This window comes from Loxodonta africana, unplaced genomic scaffold (genome assembly GCF_030014295.1).
Source record: "Loxodonta africana isolate mLoxAfr1 unplaced genomic scaffold, mLoxAfr1.hap2 scaffold_167, whole genome shotgun sequence".
Taxonomy (NCBI): domain Eukaryota; kingdom Metazoa; phylum Chordata; class Mammalia; order Proboscidea; family Elephantidae; genus Loxodonta; species Loxodonta africana.
Genome location: NW_026974915.1, coordinates 353,873 through 378,685, shown reverse-complemented (window position 1 = coordinate 378,685; position 24,813 = coordinate 353,873). Strand labels below are relative to the sequence as shown.

Sequence of the window (24,813 nt, the reverse complement as noted above, 5' to 3'; positions counted from 1 at the left end):
TACTGAGTGTGTTTGTCCTCTAACTCTTCTTCTACCATCCTTCTCTAATTTGTTATCATTTTTAAACTAGCCTTAAGGATCAAGTTAGGGGAGTATCTCATGGTTTTCTAATCTCTGTTGACTATGTACAAGATTAAAATGACTGTTTCTTGCATGTTTGCTGGAACCTGACTGGAAACGATCTAGGTCTGCCGTTTTCTTTGTAGGGAGATCTTGAACTACTGACCCATTTTATTTAGTGGTTAAAGGCATCTTCTGGTGCTAATTTACTTAGAAAAAATTCTGATGCATGTTCTAGGTTGCTCGAATCTCATCTTCAAATATTGATTATCAGGGCTTGTAGCCTCATGGAAGGCAATTCATCAATCCCAGATTTCCCCAAAGTCAGGCTCTGCAACTCTTCCCGGTACCAAATTCCCTCATTTAAGACTTATTTGCAAAGAGACAACAGTATGCTATCTGCGCAGTTGTTTATCCACAACCTTCTTGAGTCCATAATGTGAGGATATAGTCTTCTAATACTTTTTTTGTAATTGTTCTCTTTCTTATTTTTTTTTTTTCCTTTTTTCACTGCCAATACCCCTGCCCCCCGCCAGTCTAGTAGTTTTAAAGTTGTGCGTTTCAGGTTCAAGTCTGTAATCCAACTGAGCTTCTGTGTGTGCTGCATGTGTGCATCAAAAGAACACGCTTCTAGAAGCAGAAAGCAGGCAGTGCGACTGTTGGGTGGTTGGCGGGGGAGGGGGAGGGGAGCTGCTGCTCAGAGAGGGCGCCCGAGGGAGGCAGGAGATGCCGGGCTGCCGGCCGCAAGCCTGCAGGCTCCAAGGAGGCGGAACCCGCGTGCGCCATGAGCCTTTTGAGACAGGCCCAAGCCCACCCAGCCGGGTGCTAACCTCGCATCCGCCAGGCTTGCAGGTTCCACCAGGACTAGGGGAAGCCTAAGGCCAAGGAGGGCAAGGTCTAGGGTCTGGACCTGAGAACTGGTTCTGCCACTTGTGATCGCAGCGCTTATGCTGGAAAGGAGGGCAGGAAGCATACCGCAACGTGTGTCCGGACGATGACCCAGAAGGGGGGAGTTGTGGTCACCCACGGACTCTGGGTCTGCATATGGAGGCCCCCAGGGTGCAATTCCAGGAGCAGAAGGCAAAGCCACAGAGGCCAAAGTGCACCTCGCCGATGCTTCCCAGGGGCATTTCCCCAAATATGGGGAGCAGTCCCTCCTCTGGGCTAGGGACTTTGTTTCCTCCATTGTCATCACTGACTGTGAGCAGACTCTAGTCTATGCAGACTAATGAGGAGTTATCAAAATGAGCTCCAAACTCCGGATTTGAGTTAAGGATCATAAATTAACACAGAGAAATACGACTTTAGCAATAAGTGACTGTTTGAAGCCCAAGTTGCCTTAAAACACGGACTTTCAGTCTTTCAGCTCCTCTGCTAATCTAGTGACTAAGAACAGGATCTCACTGGAGCTCAAAGATGTGGGGCACTGGGAATACTCTGGGTCTGTCTGCTCACGGCTGATTGCCTGATCCCAGTTTTATTATACAGCTTAAATACAGACCAGAAGAGGAGTTTGGGGCTTGACACCTGACATCTTAACACCAGTTCCTGTTTCTTGAGGAAGGAAGAGGTAAAATAAATCAGCATTTACTGTGTCCTTCTCCATCCCCGGAAGTCTTCATGAAGACCCTCTCAGGTAAGGATTGACAGGGAGTGGCTTGGTTTACTATTCGACTTTGTCCTTCAGTCACTTTGTTTATGTCCTGCATGTAAACTATTATGCATTGACAGAAGCATTCTAATTCTTATGCAGAATGACTAGACCTGCTGCAGAATGACTATATTGTGCCTCCCTTGGGCACCCCTGTCTGCGCAGCACCCCCCACCCCCAACTGCCCAACCGCCTCTCTCCTGGCATTCTGCTTCTAGAAGCATGTTCTTTTGATGCAGAGATGCAGCACACACAGAATCCCAGCTGGATTACAGACTTGAACCTGAAGACCTTATGCAGAATGACTATTTATGAACCCCTAAGCTTAGTACTAAAGCAGGTACTTACTCCTCAGAGAAGGCCCTGGGGGAGGTTGACACCTGCATTCCCCAGCGCTCCTGCTGCTCTAGAAGTGCCTGAAATGCCTCTCTGGGAAAGGCCTTCAGATTAGGCTCATGGCCCACGTGGGAATTCAGGCCTATTTTTCTGTTAGAACATCTCATTTCGCTCTGAAAATTTTATTATCCAGTTTATTCACCAGACATGAGTACAGACATCTCATATTTTCAAAATAATCCCATTCTCTAATACTAATTTGCCACCAAGAGTATATTCCAAAGTGTTTCCAATAGGCTAGCAAGTCTTTCCAAAGAGGGGAGTCCTGCACCATGTTGTGCAGTGACAGCAGGGTTGGCATAATATGTTTACCCAGATACCTACCACTTTTTAAAAATTTTTTATTGTGCTTTATTTGAAACTTTACAGAGCAAATTACTTTCTTGTTCAGCCATTTATACACAATTGTTTTGTGACATTGGTGGCAATATTCATGATGTGTCAATATTCTCTTCTATGCTCCGGTTCCCCGTTTCCATCCGCCATGATTCCTGTTCCGTCCTGCCCTCTTTTCTGTGCTTTTGGGCAGGTTTTGTACTTTTGGTCTCATACACACAATTGAACTAAGAAACACTTTCTTCACGTGTGTTATTGTTTGTTTTATAGACCTGTCTAATCTTTGGCTGATCGGCAAACTTCAGAAGGTACTTTCGACTTTGTTGCTTTCCATAACTCCTGAAATTCCAAGTCTACCACCTGAAGAACTTCCTTAGTGTTTCATTTAGAACAAGTCTGGTGGCGATGAATTCTCTTAAGCGTCCTTCACCTGAGAATGTCAATATTTTTCCTTTACTCATGAAAGAAGTAACAGCCTATAGAACACTGGGTTAATGTTTTTTTTCTTTCAGTGTTGAAAAAATGTTGTTTTCACAGCCTTTTGGCCTCCATGGCTTCTGATGATGAATACGGAGTCATTCCAATTGTTTCTCCTGTGTGAAATGAGTTGTTTTCTCTCTAGCTTCTTTGAAGATATTTTCTTGGTCCTTGTTATTCCACAATTGACAGTGAGGCATTTGGGCGTAAAATTATGTGAGTTTAACTTGCTGGAGTTTGCATAGCTTCTTGAATCTGTAAGTTTATGTCTTTCAACAAATTGGGAAAGTGTTCAGCCAGTATTTCTTCAGATACTTTTTTCTACACCACATATTTTCTCTACACCTTATGGAATTCCAATAAATAAATGTTAGATATTTTTGGATTTTTTTGAGGCTCTGTTCATTTTTTTTTCAATATTTGTCCTCTGTTTTCAGATTGGATATTTTCAATTGAACTATTTTCATCTCATTGATCCTTTTGTCTGTCAACAGCATTCTGCTGATCAAGTGAATTTTTTATCTCTATTTTTCCTGTCTAAAATTTTCATTTGTGAATGGTTTCTATGTATTTTTCTATTTTTCTAAGGTGTGCCTGTTACTTCTTTGAGCGTGGTTAAAGTAGCTTTTTAAAGTTTTTGTCTATGATTCCAAGACTATGTCTTACTTCAATCTTACAGAAAATGTTGATGTTGTTTGTTTTAGCAATCACTTGACCCAGTTATGTTCAGGCTGCAGGTTCTTTCCCAACTTCTGGATGCTGTGGCTCAGATGTCAGTTCAGATTTTGAAGACTTTGCAATGATATTTGGATGTAATCTATGGGAGTGTCACTCAGTCTGGGACCTTGTTGGTGTTCTAACCCATAATGCAGTTCTCAAAGGATTGATCTACTTCTTGGGGTCAGAGCAAAGCATATGCAACTATGGGAGTGGAGGGGGGTATGAAAAACAACTTTATGGTATCCCTCTCTTGAGCCGCCTGGTCTCTGTCTCTCTGAGGCTCTCTGATGTCTGAGCAGCTACCTTCCTGTTCCACTGGCAAGAATGTTGGGGCTTTAATCTCTTCATTCTGCCGTGCAATTAAGTGACTGGGTCTGCCTATGAGGCCAAATAACGGTAAGATGGAGAAAATGTAACAGAGATTCCTCTATATTATTTGGTCCTTATATACTTAGGTCAGAGAGAAGGCACACTGTTTCTGGTGATACTTCCAAACAGGTATGGAGAAAAAGGCATTAACAGGTCGATAGCTGCATACTAGGTGTTACGGATTAAACTCTGTCTTCCCAAAATGTATATATCAGCTTGAATAGGCCATGCTTCCCAGTATTGTGCGATTATCCACCATTTTGTCAGCTGGTGTGATTTTCCAATGTATTGTAAATCCTACCTCTATGATGTTAATGAGCGAAGATTTGAAGCAGTTATGTTAAGGAGGCAGGGCTCAATCTACAAGATTAAGTTGTGTTTTAAGTCAGTCTCTTTTGAGATATAAAAGAGAAAAGAGCAGAGAGACAGGGGGACCTCAGTACCACCAAGAAAGAAGTGTCAGGAGCAGTGCATACTTTGGACCTAGGGTCCCTGTGCTGAGAACCTTCTTGTCCAGGGGAAGATTGGTGACAACGACCTTCCCCTAGGAGTGACAGAGAGAAAAAGTCTTCCCCTGGAATTGGCACCCTGAATTTGGACTTATAGAGCCTCCTGGACTGTGAGGGAATAATTTTCTTTGTTAAAGTCATCCATTTGTGGTATTTCTGTTACAGGAGCACTAGATATCTAAGACACTAGGTACCAGGAGATGTCCATTTCCCAGCTCTTTCACTCCCAGGGCCACTATGACTAAGTAGCCATTGCCATAAATCCATGTGAGCAGACTATTCTGATTACTGCTTTGACTCTACTGTCTGTTATGGTAACCACACACACCTTGTCTTTGTTGATTGAGTGCCACCACTTGGCTGCTACCACCACGGGGTCCAGTCAACTGCATTGTAGTTAGGTGTCTTAATTCAGTTAGGGCAGTTCTCACTGTGGACTCTTACTTACATAAAATAGCAACCACAGAAGTCTTCAATAATGCTGGGGCTTGCTTCCCAAATTTGTACCTCACCGCTATGGTACAAAGAGAGCCCTCTGGGCACTCCGTGTGTGGATCTGTGGGTCCAGCCTAATAAATCCATTCTAACCTGCCAGTTTCCCTCAGCCTTTGGTTACCTTCTCCTACAGTATACAATGGCAGATCTGCCATTTCCACTTGATTTATTGTAGGCCACCACTTAATCCATGCTTCAGTAAACCAACCAAATAAACTATGAGATCCTTTTCTAACCTCTGAAGCTGAAACACTGAATGAAGAATCTATGCTTCCTGGGTCTATATCAATAAACTCAGACTAATCCACCTTTATGTCGCTTGCACCATTATCCCACACCCATAATAGCCATTCCCACACATATTCACCAGGTTTCTGTATGTATGTATGTATGTATTAGAAAAATCAAGCAGTTCTTTTGGAGTTTAGCATACTTTCTCCTGGGTCACACTTCATAGTTCACCTTTTGGGGCTTGTTGGGACTGAAGTCTAGGTATAGGTCTAGAAGCAAAAATGGGCAGTGGCAGTGGGATGTTCAGCCGTGTCTTATAAGACATCTGCCTAAGGTGATGCCCCAGGCAATGCCCCAGATACCACCCCAGGAGATTATTCAAACAAGACACTTCAGGCACAGCTGAGGGTAATCTCATTAGATGGAGGTGGAAGGGATAATTGTTTTACTGGGAAGGGTGCCTTAGCAGGCAAAGTTAGAGAATCTCTTCAGATGGGAGTAAGAGGTCTGGTTCTGTTAGGAAGAGTGATTCAACAGAAATTGGAGGTTCATTGTCCCCCACTTCCTGACTGTCTGCCCATATGTCCTCATCCCGAGTTTCAGGATCCCATTTCTTCCCAATCAGTACCCTCACTCTAACTTCAGACACCATTTGAGGCTGGATATTCAATTGGCGCTTTAATTCAGTCACTCTTATGATAAGAATCTGAGTTTATTTTTGGCAGCATTAGCCTTGTTACTATAAGAAATATGGTTTTCTTTCTGGGCACAAGTGGCAGCTTTCAGATCTTGTATGTGGTGCTTCAGCTTTGAGCCCATTTCTTTCATTCACCAGTGTGACTAGCAAAAGCAGGACTAACCAAGCAGCTTCCTTATTATTCTTATTCTGACAAAATTATAGAAAAGTATCAAATATGTAATCAGGCAGAGCCTTGTCTCTCACAAATATTTGATCCAGTGGTAGTAGTATTTTGCGTATTTCTATTGTCACCTCCCACCATGGATTAGCAATAGCCTGTTTACTACTGGAGACAGTCATCAGTGCCTTTAAGACTAGCCAGACTTGAGAATCAATTCAGAAAACTCATCCTTAAGATTTGGTTCCTCTAGAACCACAGTAGGTACCAAATGTCTTAGCCTGGGATCTCTAGAGATGCAAAACTAGTGAAGAGAATATATATATATATATATGGAAACCCTAGTCGCATAATGGTTAATAGCTATAGCTGCTAACCAAAAGGTTAGCAGTTCGAATCCACCAGGCGCTCCTTGGGAACTCTGTGGGGCAGTTCTACTTTGTCCTGTAGGGTCACTATGAGTTGGAAACGACTCGATGGCAATGGGTATATATATATACACACACACACATACACACATACATATATATATGCATACATATGTTAGTTGTGGATGTTAGATGCCATCGATCCTGTGTAAAACAGAATGAAACACCGCCTGATCCTGAACCATCCTCACAATCATTGCTATGTTTGAGCCCATTCTTGCAGCCAGTGTGTCAGTTCATGTTGTTGAGCGCCTTCCTCTTTTTTTCTGACCCTCAGCTTTTCCAAGCATGATGAGCCTCTCCTGGGACAGGTCCCTCCTGAAAATATGTCCAAGGCACGTGAAACGAAGTCTCGCCATCCTTGCTTCTAAGGTGCATTCTTGGTGTACTTCTTCCAAGATGGTTTTGTTTATTCTTCTGGCAGTCCATGGTACATTCAGTATTCTTTGCCAACACCATATTTTAAATGAATCAGTTCTTCGGTTTTCCGTATTCATTGTCTAACTTGCTCAAGCATGTGAGGTGATAGAAAATATCATGGCTTTGCTCAGGCACACCTTAGTCCTCAAAGTGACATCTTTCTTTCTCAACACTTTAAGGAGGTCTTTTGCAACAGATTTGCCCAATGCAATACATTGTTTGAATTCTTGACTGCTGCTTCTGTGGGCATTGATTATGGATTCAAGTTAAATGAAATGCTTGATGACTTCAGTATTTTCTCTGTTTATCATGGTGTTGCTTACTGGTCCAGTTGTGAGAATTTTTGTTTTCTTTATGTTGAGGTGTAATCCATACTGAAGGCTGTAGTGGTTGCTCTTCATCAGTAACTGCTTCAAGTCCTCTTTACTTTCAGCAAGCAAGGTCGTATCAGCTGCATATCATAGGTTGTTAGTGAATCTTTCTCCAAAACTGATGCCATGTTCTTGTTCTTCGAAACCAGCTTCTCAGAATGTTTGCTCAGCATACAGATTGAGTAAGTATGGTGAAAGGATACCACCATGACACATAACTTTCTGATTTTAAACCACACAGTATCCCCTTGCCCTACTCAAATGACTGCCTCTTGGTCTACGTAGATATTCCGCATGAATACAGTTAAGTGTTCTGGAATTCCCATTCTTTGCTAAGCTATCCATAATTTGTCATGAGCCACACAGTTGAGTGTCCTTGTATAGGAAACAAAAACAGGTAAACATCTTACTGATATACTCTACTTTCAGCCAAGATCCATCAGACATCAGAAATGATATCCCACATTCCATGTCTTCCTCTGAATCCAGCTTGAATTTTTGGTAGTTGCCTGTCTGTGTACTGCTGCAACTGTTTTTAAATTATATTCAGCAAAATTTTTCTTGCGTGGGATGTTAATGACATTACATTGCTCGATAATTTCCACATTGCGTTGGACCACCTCTCTTTGAAATGGGTACACATATAGATCTCTTTCAGTCATTTGGTCAGGTGGCTGTCTTCCAAATATATTGGAATAGTCAAGTGAGTGCCTCCAGCACTGCGTCCCTGTGTTGAAACATCTCATTTGGTACTCCATCAGTTCCTGGAGCCGTGTTTTTTGCCAATGCCTTCAGTGCAGCTTGGAGTTCTTCCTTCAGTACCATCAGCTCTTGATCCAATGCTACCTCCTGAAATGGTTGAATGTCGACCAATTCTTTTTGGTGTATTGAGTCTGTGTATTCCTTCCGTCTTCTTTTGATGTTTCCTGTGTTGTTCGATATTTTGCCCATAGAATCCTTCCTTCAGTATTGCACCTAGAGGCTTGAATATTTCCTTCAGTTCTTTCAGCTTGAGAAATGCCAGGTGTTTTCTTCCCTTTTGGTTTTCTAACTCCAGATCTGTTCACATTATTATTATCATACTTTGTCTTCTCCAGCTTCCCTTTCAGGTATTCTGTTGAGCTCTTTTACTTTATTTTTCCTTCCATTCTCTTTAGGTACTGTACATTCAAGAGCAAGATTCAGAGTCTCTTGTGACATCCTCTTTGGTCTTTGCTTTCTTTCCTGTCTTTCTAATGACTTTTTGTTTTTTTCATATATGATGTCCTTGTTATCATCCCACAACTAATCTGGTCTTCGATCATTAGTGTGCAGTGCATCAAATCTATTCTTGAGATGGTCTCTAAATTCAGGTTTGATATACTCAAGGGCATACTTTGACTCATGGACTTGTTTTAATTTTCTTCAGCTTCTACTTGAACGTGAATATGAGCAACTGATCATCTGTTCTGCAGTCAGCCCCTGGCCTGATTCTGACTCATGGTATTGACCTTCTCCATCATCACCTTCCACAAATTTGATTCCTATCTATTCTGCCTGGAATGGTTCACGAGTATAGTCACCATTTATGTTCCTGACGAAAGGTATGTGCAATGAATAAGTCATTGGTCTTGCCAAATTCTATCAGGTAAGCTTCATTGTCATTTCTATCATCAATACCTTATTTTCCAACTGCTGATTTGTCTGCTTTGTTTTCAACTTCGCATTCTAATTACGTAATTATCAGTACATCTTGATTGATGAATGCATCACGTTTGATCAGTTTCAAACTGCGGAACTTGGTAAAAACCTTCAACTTCTTCATCTTTCACATTCATAATGTGTGTGTAAATTTGAATAATAGTCTTATTAACTGGTCTTCCTGGTAGGCCTGTGAATATTATCCTATTGTTCGTAGTGTTCTACTTCAGAAAAGATCTTGAAATGTTCTTTTTATCGATGAATATGATGCCGTTCTCTTCAGTATCTCAATCCTGGCATAGTAGAACATATCATTGTCTAGTTTAAAAGGTCCAAAACCAAGTTATTTCAGCTCACTAATGCCTTGGATTACTGACCTTTATGCATTCCATTTCATTTTTGATGACTTCCAATTTCCCTAGATTCATACTTCCTTCATTCCACGTTCTGATTATTAAAGGATATTTGCATCAGTTTCTTCTCATTATGAGTTGTGCCCCATCAGGAAACGTCATTAAAGTGGGATCTACTTTGAGGAGGTAGCTCTTCCCCACTTGTATTTTGAGTGCCTTCCAACCTAAGGGGTTATCCTCTGTCATTCCATCAGACAGTGTTCCAGTACTATTTGTAAGATTTCACTGGCCAGTTGTTTTTAGAAATAGGTCACTAGGTCCTTTTTCCTAGTCTGTCTAAATCCAGAGCTCCACTCAAACCAGTCTACCATCAGTGAACCTGGTGGTATTTGAAATACCGGTGGCATAGCTTCTAACATCACAGCAACATGCAAGCCACCACACTACAACAAACTGACAGAAGAGTGGTGGGAGTTAAAAATGAGAAGAACCAAAAAGAGTGCTTCTTCCATGTCTGCTGATTTAGAGGATCCATGAAAAATTGTCAAGTGAAGAGTGATTCAGAGAAAAACATGGGTAGAATGTGACCTAATTTCCATAAAAACAAACAAATGAATGTACTTACACGTGTCCCGGCAAAAAGAAGTGTGTAAAAGGGTACATATGTATCTTTGGACACTGGACACTTTGGGGGAGCAGGTACAATATACTTATGTGGGGATGGCTCTTATTATCACTTCTGTATACAAATCTCTGTTGTTAAATGTGTTATAAGAATGTAAAACCTTTTAAAGTTTAATAACATCATACGTGTGTGTGTGTATTTGAAACATTTTTTTTTTACTATTTTATATATGTGTTTTTTAGTTATCTAGTGTGGCTATAGCAGAGATAGCACAAGTGGATGGCTTTAACAAACAGAAACTTATTCTCTCACAGTTTAAGAAGCAACAAGTTTGAAGTCAGGGCGCCAGCTCTAAGAGAAAGCTTTCTCTCTTTGTGGCTCTGGGGGAAAGTCCTTGTCATCCATCTTCCCCTGGCCTAGGAAATTCTCAGCGCCTGGACGCTGGGTCAAAAGGACATGCTCCACTCCAGGCACTTCTTCCTTGGTGGTATGAGGTCCCTCTCATTTCTGCTCACTTTTCTCTTTGTATCTCAAAAGAGACTGACTCAAGACTCACCCTAATCCTGCAGATTGTGTCCTCCCTCATTAACCTAACTGCCTCTAATCCTGCCTCATTAACATCACAGAGGTTAGAATTTACAACACATAAGTAATCACATCAGATCACAAAATGCAGGACAACCACACAATACTGGGAATCATGGCCTGGCCAGGTTGACACACATTTTGGGGGACACTATTCAATCCATAACAATAGAGAAAACACTGTCTTCAATGCCAGATTCAGAGACTTTTATCCATCTATGAAGGGCAAACACAGAAATTGAACAAAATTCAGACCAGCGAATTATTGCTTGCTCTTGTAACTAATGACTTCTTCTGGTCTCTATGCCTCGAAATGGCCAAAAAGAATTCTGAGGATTAATTCAGTTATTGCTAAAACATCTACTGAATTTGCATGTCTACAGGTAAGGAAGAATGCTTGACACCGTGTGTGATTCATTAAGTAACACAGGGACCCTTAGACTATTGTTCTCCTTCTCTGATATGCCACTATCACCTTCTCCCCTTGTTGCTCTCCTGAAAAACCCACACTTGTATATTCTAGGCTTTTTTTCAGGATTGAATTTGCAGGAAGTTAAAGATATATCTTTGAAAGATAAAGAAGACTTTGGCCACGTTGTCTTTAGACAGTCGAACTTCCCAGCCAACCTCTGTGCAGGATGGGAATTCACAATCCCTCCTACTCAGTACCTCTGAGCAGGACGGGATTTCTGTTTCATTATCAGGCGACTGTGGAATTCACCCCTCTTCAGAAAACTTACTTTCCTTTGCCTCAAACTGTCCCTCTCAGGATCTGTCACGGTCACTCTGAGAAATTCACATGGGCAGCCTGTATGGAAGTGCCCATCCTAGAGGCCCTGCCCTCCCTTCCTTGCTCCACAGGGCTTCCTCTGACACTTGGGGTCGCATCTCCCAGGGAGTACACACCTCTGGCACTTCCAGGGATTCCCAGGCCCTGGGATACTGTGGATGGGACTTGGAACTCAATCTGTTTCTTCCCATCCTCACCTTTGGTTATCTGTGTTCTGTCTTCACCAGATTTAGGAGGCCTTGTCTTCTCTTTGCTCGTTTCATCTCAGTCAGGCTTTTCTATTCCAACTCTCTGATCTCAGAACAGATCAGGTTAGACCACAGAAAAGAGAAAGACCAAGCAAACATCACTGATCTGTGCAGAAGCTGCTGAGAAGGGATTCGATTCTCATTGGTTTAGGGTTTTATGCCCACTGCTCACCGGCAGGCAGGTTCCCCCCAGAGTCTGGCTTCTGTCTGGTACCTTGTACTACAAAGAACTCAGTGACCAGACCACCTTCACAATCACACCTCCCTTAGAGCTATCTTTGCAGAGGCTCTTTGTCAGACTTCCATATCCCACTGAAATCCTATTTCTCTTTCCTTACAAACATTATGCTCATTCTCAGGGCCCTGAGACCTCATCTGCAGATGAGTCTTGTCCTCTTCTCTCCTTGGCGGGGGAAGCTTTTGAGTGGACCTCATGTCTTCGGACAGCTATCCTGGGGCTTCTTCCACCCTGGTGCCGTAGGGCTGCATCTCTCTTTGTACTAGAAGGGGTGTGGAAGGGGCACAAGGCTAAAAGAGGATGGATTTTCCAGGTGAGGTGGGTTTAAGAAGCTTGAATGAACTTCTTCCCTGAAGAGTGCATATTTTGCAGTCCAGACATCCTGCTTCTCTCAGTCTAAGGGTCCTAGCACGTCTTCAGGTGCTTTCTCCTTTGACCCTGAGGCCATGCCTGCACCCTCTGCAGCCAGGTCTCCCACATGTGTAGCAGCACCAGTAGGTGTGGTAGCCTGTTCAGCCCCTGTCTCCTCCTCCAGATGCTCCTGGAGGTGCCTGGCTCTTCTTGCCAGGACTCCAGGATGCTGACCAGGGACTCAGTGTTGGTTAAAGGATGTCGGCCAGTGACCACGTGTCCTCATTTCCTTTGAAGGCTTAGGCTAGTTGCCTGGGCAGAAGACAGCCAAGGTCAGTCTGAGCCTAGACACCTAGTGACCGACCTGTGACACTGCAGCGAGTGATAGATGTTAATTTCCATACTCAGGTATCCGCAGGTGGTGGATTCAGAGTGGTCGGAGGAGAAGTGTAACTAGAGATAACACACTCATGAGGGCACGGGCCAAAGGTCAGGGAAAATAGCTGAGGTCGTGGAGCTCTAGCGGAGCCAGTCTAGGGCACAGGCCTCCCTCCTGTATGTGGCAAAGAGGCGATCCATGTGCCGCCTTCTGCAGACTCTGGACTGCTGGGGCCCTGGTTGTCCAGAATTCGGCCTTGTCTTTGGAGAAGTGACGCGCATGCAGTGTGCCACCGGGGGCTGTGGCCCAGCAGAAGCAAAATCTTGACAATGGGGGCTTCAGTTGACTTTGCCTGTGCTCTCCTTTGGCTGAGTGACATCGTGTGTTTCCTAGCAGGTGAAGGCATTCGTGGAGAGAGGCGATTTCCATGCGTGCAGCAAAGTGTGTGCTGAGATGATGAGTCGCTGGAGACCGGGGTGGACTCTTCAGACCCAGGATAGGCCTCTGGCAGGTATGTGTCAATGTTTTCTGCCCATGGCACTCACCCGGGTATTTGCATAGAATGTCGTCAGCGGAATTAGTAGTCTCCGGAGAGGCTGCCACATGTCAACAAGCTTCACCTGGCCAGAGTACACCCGTGATGTACCTCCCCAATCAGTCACCTTCCCCCTTTGCTCTTTCGTCTCTAGGCACTCTATCAGGCACTCCAAGCTGTGAAGTGACTCAGGGAGAGAAGGAAGAGATTTCAGAGAATGAACACATACAGAGAGAGAGGCAAGAGATGCTGAGTGAGGATGTCTTGCGTACTGATATCCTGAGGAAAGTGGGAAAATTGGACCCTGGCCTGCTCTGCCAATGCCGTGAAGCAGTCCGCACCAGGGGCTCCCTTGTGCCTGCGTAGCCTTTCCCAGGGTGTGCTCAAATCCTGTGGCCACTAGGTGTCCTAGGTCACAATGGAGGACCCTGTGTCATTTGCCTGGTGGACTGGATCTCTGCCATTGGCTGAGTCTTGTCACCAGGCCCATCATAAGCTCTGCCCACTCTTCCGGTGGGGAGACTCTCTCCATGGTGATGGCAAAGAAACCTTAGTCGCGCCCACCTGGCCTTGACTTCACCTACCTGGCCTGCTGACCCTCACTCAGACCTCTGTGTCGATCAAAATGAATGTTCACCAGTTGCCCGGTGTCAGCATCTGGTATAAAGGATTCGGGACCTTGCCTGAGGCAGAAGGCAGCCTAGGTCTGCGGGTACCTGGAAGTCTAGTGACTTGTGACGCTGCTGCCAGTGAGAAATGGTGACTCCCATACTCACATATCCCCTGGTGGCAGAATGATAGTGATGGGTGGAGAAACATGGTTCCGGAGCACACGTTCAGTCGGGCACCGGCCAAATGCCACGGCCAGGAGTGGACGTTGTGGAGCTGCATGGCGAGCCAGTGAAGGGCCCAAGGATTTCTCCAATGAGGCAAAATGCAGATCAAGCCAAGGAACATAAAGATAAAGCAGCTGAAGAAATTAAAAAGGTTACTCAAGAACATAGTTAAAAATTTAATAAGCTGCAAGAAACCATAGAGAGACTGCAATCAGAGATTCAGAAGATTAACAATAAAATTACAGAGTTAGAAAACTCAATAGAAAGTAAGAAGAGCACAACTGAGGAATTGGAAGGCAGAATTACTGAGATTGAAGGTGAAACTCTTGGGACTAATATATTTGAAGAGAAAGCAGATAAAAGAAATTTAAATGAAGAAATCCAAAGAATCATATGGGACTTTATCAAGAGAAATAACTATGAGTGATTTCAGTACCAGAACAGGGAGGGCTAACAGAAAATACAAAGGGAACTGTTGAAGATTTGTTGGCAGAAAACTTCCATGATATCATGAAAGATGCTCATCGAATTCCACATAAGGTAGATCTCAAAAGAAAGTGACCGAGACACATAATAATCAAACTTGCCAAAATCAAATATAAAGAGAATTTTAAGAGAGGCTAGGGATAAAGGAAGTCACCAATAAAGGAGAGTAAATAATAAAAAACTTGGACTACTCAGCAGAAATCATGCAGGCAAGAAGGCAAAGGGATGACTTACACAAAATATTGAAGGAAAAAAATTGCCAGCCAGGAATCAAACCATAACCCTGGCCCTCTGGCCTTCGGGCCCTCTGGCCTTAGCCCTCTAACTCTAGCCCCTAAGCCCTGAGCCCCAAAGCCCCTAAGACCCTAAGCCCTTAGGTCCTAACCCCCAAGGCCCTAAACCCTAACCCTAACCCAAACCCTAACCCCTATAGCCTAAACTCTACAACCTAAACACCTACACCCCAAAACACTACACATCAAAACCCTACACACTAAACCCTATACTCTAAGCCTCAAACCCTAAACCCAAACCTCAAATTCCAAACCCTAAACCTAACCGTAAACCCTAAACCCTAACACCTAACCCTAACCCCTAACCACCCTAACCCTAATGACCCTAACCCTAACCCTCGAACCCTAACCCTCTAACGCTAACATGAAACCCTAATCCGAAACCCTAACCCTCTAACTCTAACCTCTAACCCTCTAACCCTAGCCCTAATCCTAACCCCAACCTCCAAACCTAACCCCAAACCCTAAACCTCAAATCCCTAGCCCTAAACCTAAGAATGAGCCTAAGCCTAACCCTATCACTTAACTCTAAACCCTAAACCATAACACTTAAAACCCTAACACGCAAAACCCTAACACCCTTAGCCCTAACACATTTAACCCTAACACCCTAAACGCCACAACCCTAAACACTAACACCCTTAACCCCAACCCCTAACCCCTAAACCCTAAACTTAAACACTAAACCGTCTAACCCTCTAACCCTAATACCCTAAACCCTAACCCCAGCCCCCAGCCTTAACGCTCACTCTAAGCCTTAAACCTTAAGCCCTAAACCCTAGGCTCTAAGCCCTAAGCCCTAAACTCTAAATCCTAAAACCCTAAACTCTAAGCCCTAAGCCTAACCCTCTAATCCTAAACCCTAAAACCTTACCCCAAACCCATCCCAAACCCCTAAACCTGAACCCCTAAGCCCTAGCCCTAACCCCTAACCCTAATCCTCTAACCCTAACTCTCTAACCCTAACCACAACACCAACCCCAACCTCTGAACCCTGAAACCCTAACCCCCTAACCCCAAGCTTCTGAACCCTAAGCCTAAACCCTCTAACCCTAAACCCTAACCTTCACCCCCTCACACCCTCACCTTCTCACTCCCTCACTCTATAATCTTCTCAACTTCTAACCCCCTCACCTTCTAACCCCTCACCCTCTAACTCCCTCAATCTCTAACCCCCAACCCTCTAGACCCCAACCCTCTAACACCGACCCTCTAACCCCAAACCACATATCCCAAACAAACCCAACACCAACCCCAATCCTAAACCTAAACCCTAACCCCTAAAACGTAACCCAAACCCTAACGACTAAACCCCAAAACCCTAAACCCCAAACTGCAACCCCTAACACCTAACCTGTAACTCCAAACTCTAACCTCAAACCCTAAACCTAACCCTAACACCTAACCCCAACCAAAAAACCCTAACCCTAAACTCTAACCCCAAACCCTAACGACCCTAACTCTAACAACCCTAACCCTAACATCCCTAACCCCAAACCCTAACCCTTTTTGTTAGCAGCTGTAGCACTTAACCACTAGCCACCAGGGTTTCCATGAGCAGTCACAGGAATAGACATATGCACACCCGTGTTCACTGCAACATTATTCACAGTAGCAAAAAGATGGAAACAACCTAAGTGCTCGTCCACAGAGGAATGGATAAACAAACTACGGTACGTACACACAGTGGAACACTACACGACAATAAAGACCAATGATGAATCTCCGAAACATCTCACACCATGGATGAATCTGGGGCGCATCACACTAAGCCAATCACAAAACGACATATACAGTAAGAGACCACTATCATAAAAACTCCTGAAAACATTTATGCACAGAAACAATCCTTGATGTTCACCAGGGAGACGAAGAGCGGGTAGAGAAAAGCCAACTAAACAATAACCAAAAAAACCAAACCCACTGCTGTCGAGTCAATTCCAGCTCATAGTGACCCTACAGGACAGATTAGAACTGCCCCATAGAGTTTCCAAGGAGTGCCTGGTGGATTCGAACTGCAGACCTTTGGTTAGCACCGGTGGCTCTTAACCACTACGCCATCAGGGTTTCCAACCAAACAACAGATCGGTGGTAACTCTGGCAAAGGAAAGACGGTACACAAGACTGGGGAATCAACCTCAGCCTCACTCTAACCCTAACCCTAAACCAATTGTGCCCGAGCCTAGTAACCCCAGCCCTAACCCCAACCCCCAACCACCTAAAACCTATACCCCTAAACCTAACTCCCAAACCTCTAACCCCCCAACCTGAACCCCTAACACCAAACCCTAACCCCTAACCCTAATCCTCTAACCCTTCTGCATCTCTGGGCCTCTCGACTCTCCGTCTATTTTCTTCCTCCAAATCCTACTAACACTCAGTGGAATTTTGAAGTTTCAGCTGTGCTTTGCTTCTTGTTGTCTCCACCGGTCCCATCAAGGCACTGCATCATTTGCTCTGCTTCACTATTCAGTTCCAAAACCATGGCTTAGAATCGCCTGACACTGAACTTCAGCGATTCGGTGCAAGGCCGCGAGAGGGCGCGCGCACCGCCGGTTCTGTTCTGCCCACCAGACCCTCTGAGCATGGGAACCTCCTGGACCTAAGCCGGGACTGACCTGGGTACTGCTCCAGTGGCGATAGCAGAAGCTTTACTTCCCGAGGGACCCAAGGCCCCAGGGCGCTCTCTCAATACTCCCATTAATGCTATGATTATCCTAACCCACTCCTTCTGCGCGCCCTAGTGGGTCCTCTACCAGGCCCAGCCTTCATGACCCGCACCCCCCCGCCGTGGTCACGTAGAGGAACCTGCAGGGCTGCATCCTCCCCGCCCAAGCTCTGCCCCTCCATACCCTGATGCCCTGCAGGCCTCTACTAGGTCCCCGCCCAGGGGAGAGTTGTCGCCCCGCACGGGTGGGGGGACACGAGGGAACATTCGGAAACCACCCCCAGGCACGAAGCCGATTGCCCGATTGCCGGTATTGAGACCATGTGAGCAGGGCTGCCCCGCCAACTGGAGCCTGCAGGACATCACTCACGTTTGTCAGCTTCTCACCGCCCTCTGGGCTTGGGGTCCCAGAGCAGCCAATCCCCCGGGGGGGGGGCGGTCCGTCCGCAGGTGCTGGAAGATCGGGTTGGTGCCCATGGCCGGAGCACTTAAAACCCTTAGAAACCCTCATAAACCGTCAGCTCCAGACCTTCAAATGTCAGCCTGAGAGACACCTAATCTCCAACCTAAAAAAAAAAACAAAACACACCCGTTGCCATCCAGTCAATTCTGACTCATAGCGACCCTATAGGACAGAGTAGAACTGCCCCACAGTTTCCAAGGAGCACCTGGTGGATTCAAACTGCCAACCTTTTGACTAGCAGCCTTAGCACGTAACCACTATGCCACCAGGGTAACCCACTAAACCTACTGCCACCAGGGTAGAGGCTCCAAATCCCGCCAGTGTGAGGAACCCTCAAATCCCCTCAGCACCAGAGACCGCGTCCACAGCGACCGGTACACAGCGCTGCACAAACGTTTAAGTTAACAAATGACCTGGTTGCTCAGGACCCCTTCCTGCTACCCCCACCCCCGCCACCCAGAGGGGGAGCGGGACCCGGCATCCACACTGTTAACACACACTGAATCACTGCTTCCACAAGGAGTAGGGTCCCCGCGCTGCTCCACAGATTCCCAGGACCCCTTCCTTTCCCGGTGGGGCCGCGCCGACGCCCCAGCCCCGAGAGTAGACCGGCCGGGCGCGGGCGCGGGGTGCCTCAGCCTCCCAGGCACAGCGCCCAAGACAGTAAGGGGCAGCAGGGCCTTGGGCGGGGGATCCCTCTGTCCCCTGTCCGTGGCACCCTACGGAGTCTGGTGGGGGTGGGAGGAGGAATGGGGGCGAGTGCCCCGCCCTCAGTCTGGAATCTCACCCGCCCGGGCGAACTCTGGGCCTTGGTTCCCCCCCTGGCACAGGGAGCAGGTGGGGGGCGGGGTGGGCAGGCCCCCATCCTCCAGCTTGACCCGCAAACCCGCCCCGGGCAGAGTAGGGACCTGGGTGCAGCCCTGGACACGGCCTTTCTCCCCAAGCCCTTCAAGCCCCCAGGCCCGAGGGCACTCCGCAGCTGGATCCCGCGGCTGGACCCCCCCCCCGCCGCAAATCCATTGGGATGCAAATTTCGCGGACCAGCTGCATCTCCCGGGCCAGAGGCTCCCTCTCGCAGCCCCTAGAGTGGCTGCGTCCGCCGGCCCCCGCGCAGCGTCCGCCCCTGGGGATCACTCGGGACGGGGTACGCTGGAGGGGGCAACGCAAGCTGCTAACCCAACGTCCGGACTCTCCAACCTCTGGAGGCCACGGGATGCTGGGACTGGGACCCGCACTCCTGGCGCCTTCCCTCCACACCTTCGAGGGGCCAGGCTTGTTCAGTCTGGGAGCAGGTCCCTCCAGCCAGGTGTCGGAGTTTCATACCTTTCAGAGAACACGGCAGGGAAAGCAGCACGAACAGCATCCTCTCTAAGGCGCGCCATCCGGCCCGGGCCCCTCACCACCCGTCCGAGCGCTTCCGTGAGTAACTGGCTGGACAGCGAGGAACATGGCTGCCGGCCCCGCCCAGCGGCCCGGGTGGGGGGCGGGCGTGGGGGGGTTGGGCCTCCAGAGGGGAGGGCGGGGTCTAGAAGCAAGGACAACGCCAAAGTGTGCGGGGTGAGGAGACGGGAGACGTCAGGAGAGGGCCCTCTCGCGTGCAGAGTTAAGTATTGGAGGTGCAACGGTTAAGTGCTTGGCTAACTGAAAGGTGGGCCGTTGGAACCCACCAGCTCAGGGATTGAAAAGATCTGGAGATGGGCTCCCATAAAGATTCTAACCAAACAAAATCCAAACCAGTTGCTGTTGAATCAATTCTGACTCATAGTGACCCTATAGGGCAGAGCAGAACTGCCCCACAGGGTTTCTAAGACTATAAGTCTTTACAGAAGCAGACTGCCATGTCTTTCTGCAAAGAACCAACTGGTAAATTCGAACTGTCCACCCTTTGGTTAGCGGCCAAGCTCTTAACCACGGGGCCACCAGGGCTGTGCCATAAAGACTGCAACCTAGGAAACCTTGTGAGGCAGTTCTAAGTTGTCATACAGGGTTGATATGAGTCAGAATCTCTTGATGGCACACAACCATGATTGTACTAAGAAAAATTCCTCCAAGCAGCTGTCTACATGACCCCTGAAGCACGCATGCATGCACGCTATCAAAGCAGTGCGGCCAAAGACAGGAAATTGGGATAGAGACATTATAGAGTGGACAGTGAAAAGTGATTTCTGAGGGACATGCAGCTCAAGCGGAGGAGGTAGCATACAACTAAATGCCCTTCTCCTTCTATTGTTCAATGGTCTTGAGAAAGAATGTGTCCCAGGAATTAACTGTAGCCCAGGAGAACTTGAAGACAGCAAACACAGAGGACCGGTCAGGATGCTTCTGCAGTGGTCAGGGTGAGGAGTGATGGTGGTAGTGCAGGTGGGAACAGTGGGCAGGCTTGAGGTGTACTTTGGAGCTTGAGCTGCCAAGAATTGCTGGTGGATCAGATGTATGGGATGAGGGGAACGGAGAATCAAAGGTGACTTCTAGAATTCAGGCTACCATGAGCACATGGTCACCAGAGCCATTCTCTACCATGTGGAAAATCATGGAGGAACAAACTTGAGAAAATGACCAAAAGATTTTTTCTGGACATGTTAGATTTGCATGTCTGAGGTCATCCAAGTGTGGAGAACAGTTTCCAGCTGTGGATACCACTCAGAGGTAGAGTACTTTTCTGGGTTCTAAGGATTTGGAGATCAGCCTATAGCTGATTTGAAAGCCACTGGTGGTGCGATGATAATGCATTTGGGTGCTACCAAAAGGTCTGCAGTTTGAATCTACCAGTCGCTCCTTGGAAACCCTGTGGGGAAGCTCTACTCTGTCCTATAGGGTCCCTATGAGTCAGAATCCACTTGATAGCGACTTTGTTTTGTTTTGTTTTAATACTAAGCTCAGAAAAGTTGTGTGTCAGGGTTGTATTTTTTCACAATACTTATTCAAGCAGTTCGAATCTACCAGCCACTCCTTGGAAACCCTATGGGTCAATTCTACTCTGTCCTTTAGGGTCACTATGAGATAGAATCGACTCAACAGCAATGAACTTAGTCTTAGAGGAGCTCTTTGTCTGTCAAAGCTGAGAGTTTTACTTCATACTTTTTAAAACTGCCATGTCTCATGTTACGTGGCAACCCTTACAGGAGCATTTTTGGTGCTAACTTGACTTGTTCTTGGTGAAGGGCTCTGTATTCATTTTCTAGGGCTGCCATAGTAAATTACCAAAAACTCAGTGTCTTTAAAAAAACATATAATCCAAACAGTCCAAGAAGCTGTATTATATGAAGAAGAAGGGGCATCAGGATAGGACGAAGACTCATTAACAGCCTAGACATGCAGATGACACAACCTTGCTTACTGAAAGTGAAAAGGACTTGAAGCACTTACTGATGAGGATCAAAGACTTCAGCCTTCAGTATGGATTACACTTCAACATAAAGAAAACAAAAATCCTCACAACTGGAACAATAAAAAAATCACAGTAAACAGACAAAATACTGAAGTCATCAAGGATTTCATTTTACTTGGATCCACAATCAACACCCATGGAAGCAGCCGTCAAGAAATCAAACGACATATTTTATTGGGCAAATCTGCTACAAAAGACCTCTTTAAAGTGTTAAAAATCGAAGATGTCACTTTGAGGACTAAGGTGTGCCTGAACCAAGCCATGATATTTTCAGTCGCCTCATGTGCAGCTAAAGCTGGGCAATGAATAAGGAAGGCAAAAGAACTGAAACTTGAATTATGTTGTTGGTGAAGAATAATGAATATACCATGGACTGCCAGAAGAATGAACACACCTGTCTTGGAAGAAGTACAGCCAGAATGCTCCTTAGAAAGGTGGGTGGCAAGACTTGGTCTCACGTACTCTGGACATATTATCAGGAGGAATCAGTCCCTGGAAAAAGACATCATGCTTGGTAAAGTAGAGGGTCAGTGAAAAAGACAAAGATCCTCAATGAGACAGATTGAGACGGTGGCCGCAACAGTGGGCTCAAACATTGCAATGAGAAAGGCCCAGGGCTGGGCACTGTTTCGTTCTGTTGTACACAGGGTCGCTATGAGTTGGAACTGACCCAACAGCACCTAACAACAACATCATAAACTCACTAGATCTCCTGGGGATAGAATGTCATATTCACTGTAGAAAAATAGAGTTTCTTTGTTTGTTTGTTTACCATATTTACTAATACTATCACTTACATTTGTTAACTTCCACAGTCTGTTGGATCGCTTTTCTTTGGAATGGATACAAACGTGCATCTCTTGCAGTCTGTTGGCCAGGTAGCTAGCTTCCAAATTTCTTTGCATGGTGGAGTGGGCATGAACAGTGCTGCATCTGTTTGTTGAAACAACTCAGTGGGTATTCTCTCAGCTCCTGGAGCCTTGTTTTTCGCCAGTGCCTTCAGTGTAGCTTGGACTTCTTGCTTCACTACTACCAGTTCTTCATCATGTGCCACCTCATGAAACGACTGAAAGTTAACCATTTCTTTTGGTACTGTGACTCTGTGTATTCTTTCCATCTTTTGTGTGTGTGCTTTAAGTGAAACTTTACAAATCAAGTCAGTCTCTCATACAAAAATTTGTATACAGCTTGCTATGTACTCCTAGTTCCTCTCCCACCAATGAGACAGCACACTCCTTCTCTCAACCCTGTATTCCCTGTGTCCATTCAGCCACTTTCTGTCCCACTCTGCCTTCTCATCTCCCCTCCAAACGGGAGCTGCCCACATAGTCTCATGTGTCCACTTGAGACCAGAAGGTCACTCCTCACCGCTACCATTTTCTATCGTATAATCCAGTCCAATCCCTGTCTGAAGAGTTGGCTTTGGGAATGGTTCCAGTCTTGGGCCAACAGAAGGTCTGGGGACCGTGACCTCCAGGGTTCCTCTAGTCTCAGTCAGATCATTAAGTCTGATTTTTTTATGGGACTTTGAGGTCTGCATCTCACTGCTCTCGTGCTCCGTCAGGGATGCTCTGTTTCGTTCCCTGTCGGGGCAGTCTTCAGTTGTAGACAGACACCATCTAGTTCTTCCGGTCTCAGGCTGATGTAGTCTTGGATTTACGTGGCCATTTCTGTCTTTTGGACTCATAATTACCTTGTATCTTTGGTGTTCTTCATTCTCCTTTTCTCCAGGTGGGTTGAGACCAATTGATGCATCTTAGATGGCCGCTTGATAGTGTTTTTAAGACTGCAGATGCCACTCACCAAAGTGGGATGCAGAATGTTTTCTTAATAGATTTTATTATGTCGATTGACCTAGATGTCCCCTGAAAACATGGTCCCCCAACTGCTGCCCCTGCTACTCTGGCCTTTGGAGCTTTTGGTTTATTCAGGAAACTGCTTTTGGTTTAGTCCAGTTATGCTGACCTCTCCTTTATTGTATGTTGTCTTTCCCTTCACCTAAAATAGTTCTTGTCTACTATCTAATTTGCGAATATCCTTCTGCCTCCCTTTCTCCCCACCCTCATAACCATCAAAGAATATTTTCTTCTCTGTTTAAACTATTTCTTGAGTTCTTATAATAGAGGTCTCATACAATATTTGTCCTTTTGCAACTGACTAATTTCACTCAGCATAATGCCCTCCAGATTCCTCCAAGCTATGAAATATTTCACGGATTCATCATTGTTCTTGATCTATGTGAAGTATTCCATCGTGTGAATGTACCAAAATTTATTTATCCATTCATCTGTTGATGGGCACCTTGGTTACTTCCATCTTTCTGCTATTGTAAACAGTGCTGCAATGAACATGGTTGTGCATATATCTGTTCATATAAAGGCTCTTATTTCTCTAAGATATATTCCAAGGAGTGGGATTGCCATATTCTATGGTAGTTCTATTGCTAGCTTTTTAAGGAAGTGCCAGATTGATTTCCAAAGTGGCTGCACCATTTTAAATTCCCACCAGCAGTGAATAAGTGTTCCAGTCTCTCTACAACCTCTCCAACATTTATTATTTTGTGATTTGGGATTAATGGCAGCCTTGTTGGAGTGAGATGGTATCTCATTGTAGTTTTGATTTACATTTCTCTAACGGCTACTGATTATGAGCATTTCCTCATGTATCTGTTACCTGCCTGAATGTCTTCTTCGTTGAAGCACCTGTTCCTATCCTTTGCCCATTTTTAAAATGGATTATTTGTCTTTTTGCTATTGAGTTTTTGCAATATCATGTAGATTTTAGAGATCAGATGCTGATCGGAAATGTTATAGCTCAAAACTGTTTCCCAGTCTGTCGGTAATCAGTTTACTCTTCTGGTGAAGACTTTGGATGAGCATAAGTGTTTGATTTTTAGGAGTTATCCAATTTCTCTTTGGGTACTTGTACATTGTTAGTAATGTTTTTGTCACAATCCCACCCTAATCCTCTTTAACATAAAATTACAATCACAAAATGGAGGACAACTACAGAGCACTGGGAATCATGGCCTAACCAACTTGATACACACATTTTGGGGGGGACATAATACAATCCATGACATGCACCTTTTAGTATATTTTGGGGACTGGCCCTTTTAGTCAGAAATAGGTTGAATAAAAGTGCTTACTTACCAGCAGTTTCCCAACAGTGTTGGTGACGGATCCCCAGTTGGATACACACAATCACACTGACTGCATTTGCGGTGCCTCAGCAAGTCCCACTTGCCTTCATAACACTGATCTCTAGAACAAAACACAGCTCTGTAAGCAAGTCAATTGAAAATAAAGGCATTGGCTATTGAACATCACTAAAGACATAAGTGCATATTGGTTCTGTGCTGGTTGCCAGAATCTAATTCTCTTGATTAATTCATATTTTTTGTAGATATTTTTCTTGCTTCATATACCCAGAGTTCTGTGTACATATAATGAACATTCTACACGTAGTTTTCTCACAAATATTACCCAATATCATTCATTTTTTTGACCATTCACTCAATGTTCAAGAATAAATTGAAGTATAGGAAATATTCTTACGGTTATTTAACTCTAAGG

At 45.4% G+C, this 24,813-nt stretch overlaps 1 long non-coding RNA gene across 1 annotated transcript in view; it reads left to right on the top strand.

The window, feature by feature from the left end:
• LOC135229216 (uncharacterized) overlaps window positions 1-13,534 on the top strand; it is a 55,411-nt gene extending 41,877 nt beyond the window's left edge. The window contains exons 2-5 of the long non-coding RNA XR_010319999.1: window positions 1,549-1,696; window positions 8,729-8,903; window positions 12,963-13,080; window positions 13,259-13,534. This is a non-coding gene — a long non-coding RNA (uncharacterized LOC135229216). The remainder of the gene's footprint in view (window positions 1-1,548; window positions 1,697-8,728; window positions 8,904-12,962; window positions 13,081-13,258) is intronic.
• Window positions 13,535-24,813: the final 11,279 nt, after the last annotated feature.